The following is a 5,000-nucleotide window of genomic DNA, read 5'->3' on the forward strand; positions in this document are numbered from 1 at the left end:
GGGGTAGACCTGTTGTCGGCGGCAGCACCTGCTCCGTGGCTGCAAATCCCCTGGGTAGACCTGTGTTCCGCCGCCGGCCTTTGGACCTGCCGCTCGGCTCCTGCCCAGACCGGCTGTCCCGGGCCCGAGTCGGGACCCGATGCTCAGATCCCGGGCGGACCCGTGTTCCCCGGCCGACCTTACCCTGGCTAGACCCGTTGGCGTCCGCGGCCGGCCTTCGGACCTGGCTCGCCCGAGCCCTGGGTGGACCGGCTCTCCTGGGCCGCCCGGCCGAGGCCCTGGCCGCCTCGGCGCCTGTCAGCCTGCTCCTCGCCCTGCCGCCGCTGCCGCTGCGCCGACCGCGTCGACGGGAGAAGAGCCGCGGGCGGGAAAAGTTTGAAAGCGGCGCCAGGGAGGCTGAGGGTGGAGGGCGGGGCGCCCCCAGCCGTCGCCGGGCGGGGGCGGGAGACGGCTGAAGGTGGGGGCGGGAGACGGCTGAAGGGGGCGCCGAGGAAGCCGAGGGTGGAGGGCGGGGTGCCCACCTCGGCCGCTGATGGGCGGCAGCCGCACACAGGGCAGGGGCAGGAGCGGGCTCGGGGCGGGGAGAGAGGGCATGCGACTCTAAGGGTGCCTGCGCACCCGCCTGCCTGCCTGCCTGCCTTCCTGCCTGCCTCTGTGTGTGTGTGTGTGTGTGTGTGTGTGTGTGTGTGGGCGTGAGGGGGTGTGTGCGTGTGGCAGCACGAGAGGGCGGCATCGGGGCGTGAGCGTGGGGGAAAGGGGGGGCGGGGGGAGGGGCCGTGTGTGTCACCCTGTCCATCTCCGCGAACGCGGGCTTCGTGCCGGCGCCTTCGTGCCGGCCCCGGGCGCCTCGGCCTCGAGCCCCCACGGCCCCCTGGACCCGCGCCGAGGGCCGAAGACCTCTGCGGACCGTGAAAGAACCGGCCGGAAAGCGGCCGCCCGCTTGCCCGCCGCCCCGCCACGGCCTCGGTCGGGGGGGAGGGAGCGTGGAGGGGGGGCGGGGTTCGGGGCCGGGGGCGGGGCGGGGCGGGGCGGGGCGCGGACTGGGGCGGGACGAGGCGGGGCGGGGTGCCGGCGGCGTGGTGCCAGGTTCGGCCCGCACGTCCCTGCTGCCCCTTCCCAGCTGTTTCCCCATAGGTTGTGGTGGGGGGGCGGGGCCGCGTAGAATCCCGGGGGGGAGGGGGTGGGGGGGGGAGGGGGCGGGCGGGCCACGACCTTTTGGCGGCACGGCGTGTCAGTGGGCCGAGGGCCGGGCGGGGCGCAGCCGGCCGGGAGGGCTCTGGGCGGGAAAGGAAATGAATTCCAGTTTGCCGAGAGTATTGTTCCCCAGAAAAGCTTCTTGTCCCGAGCCAGAGGGAGAGCCGTTCTTCCAGCACATGTAAAAAATGAGAAAATAATAAAAAAGAAAGGGGGGAGGGGGGAGAGAGGAGTCGGTCGAAAATAGGTGTTGGTCGCGAGAGAGAGCGGCCTCGTCGGGAGGCCAGGTCTAGCCCGCTCGGGGGCCAGGCGCGGCCGCCGGCCGCCGCCGGAGAGCCCGGCGGGGCGCCGCGGCGGCGACGCGGAGAACAGGTCTAGCCCCGCTCCCGGGGCGGCCCCGGGACGCCGTCTCTACCCGGCTCCGGGGCGGAGAGGCCGGCGGCGGAGAGGTCGCGGCGCCGCGGCGGCGACGCGGAGAACGGGTCTAGCCCCGCTCCCGGGGCGGCCCCGGCCGGCCGGGCCTACCCGGCTCCGGGGCGGAGAGGCCGGCGGCGGAGAGGTGGCGGCGGCGGCGCCGCGGCGACGCGGAGAACAGGTCTAGCCCCGCTCCCGGGGCGGCCCCGGCAGGCGAGGCCGAGCCGGCTCCGGGGCAGAGAGGCCGGCGGCGGAGAGCCGGCGGCGGGCGGCGGCGACGCGGAGAACAGGTCTAGCCCCGCTCCCGGGGCGGCCCCGGCCGGCCGGGCCGAGCCGGCTCCGGGGCGGTGAGGCCGGCGGCGGAGAGCCGGCGGCGGGCGGCGGCGACGCGGAGAACAGGTCTAGCCCCGCTCCCGGGGCGGCCCCGGCCGGCCGGGCCTGCCCGGCTCCGGGGCGGAGAGGCCGGCGGCGGAGAGGTGGCGGCGGCGGCGGCGGGCGGCGACGCGGAGAACAGGTCTAGCCCCGCTCCCGGAGCGGCCACGGCCGGCCGGGCCTGCCCGGCTCCGGGGCGGAGAGGCCGGCGGCGGAGAGGTGGCGGCGGCGGCGGCGGGCGGCGACGCGGAGAACAGGTCTAGCCCCGCTCCCGGGGCGGCCCCGGCCGGCCGGGCCTACCCGGCTCCGGGGCGGTGAGGCCGGCGGCGGGGAGGCCGGCGGGGCGGCCACGGTGGCGACGCGGAGAACAGGTCTAGCCCCGCTCCCGGGGCGGCCCCGGCCGGCCGGGCCTACCCGGCTCCGGGGCGGAGAGGCCGGCGGCGGAGAGGTGGCGGCGGCGGCGCCGCGGCGACGCGGAGAACAGGTCTAGCCCCGCTCCCGGGGCGGCCCCGGCAGGCCAGGCCGAGCCGGCTCCGGGGCGGAGAGGCCGGCGGCGGAGAGCCGGCGGCGGGCGGCTGCGACGCGGAGAACAGGTCTAGCCCCGCTCCCGGGGCGGCCCCGGCCGGCCGGGCCTACCCGGCTCCGGGGCGGAGAGGCCGGCGGCGGAGAGGTGGCGGCGGCGGCGGCGGCGGGCGGCGACGCGGAGAACAGGTCTAGCCCCGCTCCCGGGGCGGCCCCGGCCGGCCGGGCCTACCCGGCTCCGGGGCGGAGAGGCCGGCGGCGGAGAGGCGGCGGCGGCGGCGGCGGGCGGCGACGCGGGGAACAGGTCTACCCCGCTCCGGGGGTGGCCACGGCAGGCCTGGCCGAGCCGGCCCCGGGGCGGAGAGGCCGGCGGCAGCGGGCGGCGACGCGGAGAACAGGTCTACCCCGCTTCGGGGGCGGCCCCGGCAGGCCTGGCCGAGCCGGCTCCGGGGCGGAGAGGCCGGCGGCAGCGGGCGGCGACGCGGAGAACAGGTCTACCCCGCTTCGGGGGCGGCCCCGGCAGGCCAGGCCGAGCCGGCCCCGGGGCGGGGAGGCCGGCGGCAGCGGGCGGCGACGCGGAGAACAGGTCTACCCCGCTTCGGGGGCGGTCCCGGAAGGCCAGGCCGAGCCGGCTCCGGGGTGGAGAGGCCGGCGGCGGAGAGGTGGCGGCGGCGGCGGCGGGCGGCGACGCGGAGAACAGGTCTAGCCCCGCTTCCGGGGCGGCCCCGGCCGGCCAGGTCTTACCCGGCTCCGGGGCGGGGAGGCCGCCGGCGGAGAGGCCGGCGGGGCGGCCGCGGCGGCGGGCGGCGACGCGGCGACCAGGTCTTCCCCGCTTCGGCTGGACTTTGGCGGATTTCCGCGGGGGGGCCGGGTAGACCTGCTTTCCGCAGCGCGGCTGGAAGTCCACCAAGGGGTCGCTGTTCTCGCCATCCTCCGGTTACGTCTAGGTCGGCGGCGGCGCACGCCGGCGCCGCGCCCCGGTGGCGTCGACTCGACGTCTTGGAGGCGCTCGGGGCCTCGGACCCGTCTGTCCGTCTACTGGGAGCGGGTGTGACGGGCCGCATCCCCGCAGGCTGGTGCAGTGCCTGTGTCCGAGGCGGACGCGAGAGCGGCGGCCGCGCGTGCGGTCGCCGGCGCGAAGGGAGGGAAAAAGAGTGCGCCGCCTGACGCGGGACGAGTCGCGTGGCTCTGTCCCGGTCCCCCCGTCTTGCCCATCGAGAATGGGTACAGAACCGTGTGAGGTACAGAGAGACAAGGGTTGAGAGAGAGAGACAGAGCCCGAGAGGAGGAGAGAAAAGGGCCGCGAGCCGTGTTCCTCTTCGGTCCGGTTGTTGACTTCAGGGGTGGGGCGAGGGCCCTCCCCTCCCCAAAGTGTGTATTCCCTCCGGGGATGGTGGCGGGCGAGGCGGCGGCGCCTCGTCCCTTTTGCTGCCCGGCCTTAAGCCGGCGCCCCGCCCTGCCCGCGGGTGCGTTCTTTTCCGGCCGGCCGTGCTCTTTGCGGTCGGCTGCCGACGGCTCGACGAAGGGTGCGTGACACCGGGGCTCGGCGGTGTCGAGGCCGCCGGGGCCTTTTCTCCCCCGGCCTTTCCCGAGAGCCCCGAGGACGGGCCCGGCTTGCCGAGGTGGCGCCGCCTCGTTCCTCGCGCCTCCCGACTTGTTTTGCCCAGCGTGTGTCGTCCGTGTCGGAAGTGCCGCGGGGACGTGCCGTGGGGCGCGCGGCCTTGCCTCGTCCTGCCCGGTTGCTCCAGGGGCTCGGTGACGGGAGTCGGCCGGCGAGGGGTGCGCGGGGTGGCGGCACCCCGCTCTCCCTCCCTCCCGGAGCCGTGCGTTGTTCGAGACCCCCTTCCTCGGCCTTAAGCCGGGGAGCCCGCGGAGCGGGCCGAGTTTTTCTGCGTGGCTGGCGGCCGGCCGCGGTGGCCGGGCCGCCTCGGCCCTGCGGACCCCGAACCCGACAGAGTGCCCCGAGATACGTCGCGGGCGGGGCGGCGGCGCCCCGCCCTCCCGTCGGGTGGTGACCGGCGCGATCGAGCCGCTAGGCCCGGGCGGCCCGTGGTGTCGGGCCTGCCCCGGCTGCCGTGGCTGCCGGCTCGGGGGCTGGGTTTTGCACGCGGGGTCCGCTTTTTAGGCCTGCGGGCGGAGTGGGGGCCGCCCGCCCGGCTTTTTTTTTTTTTTTTTTCTTTCCGTTGTTTTTCTCTCGCGGCCTTAAGCCGCGGCACCGAGAAGCGTGCGCGACGAAGGGTCGTGGGCCGTGCAGGCGAAGGGAAGAGAGAGAGCGAGAAAATGCGGTGGCGGAGGTGTGGAGGAAAGAGAAACGAGAGAGAGCGAGGAGTAAGAGGCGCGGGCCTCGTTTGCCACCCTCTGCCCGGGCCCGCGACCCCCGTGGCTTAGCACGGGTCGCGTTGACGCGCTGCTGTGGGTGCTTTTTGGTTTGTTGTTGTCTTTTTTTTTTTTTTTGTTTTTCCGCCGTCCCCCGGCTTTTCCGGAGGGCAAGCCGATCG

Source organism: Chamaea fasciata, unplaced genomic scaffold, assembly GCF_029207755.1.
Source record: "Chamaea fasciata isolate MVZ Bird 193981 ecotype frontalis unplaced genomic scaffold, bChaFas1.0.hap1 SCAF_75, whole genome shotgun sequence".
NCBI classification, from domain to species: domain Eukaryota; kingdom Metazoa; phylum Chordata; class Aves; order Passeriformes; family Sylviidae; genus Chamaea; species Chamaea fasciata.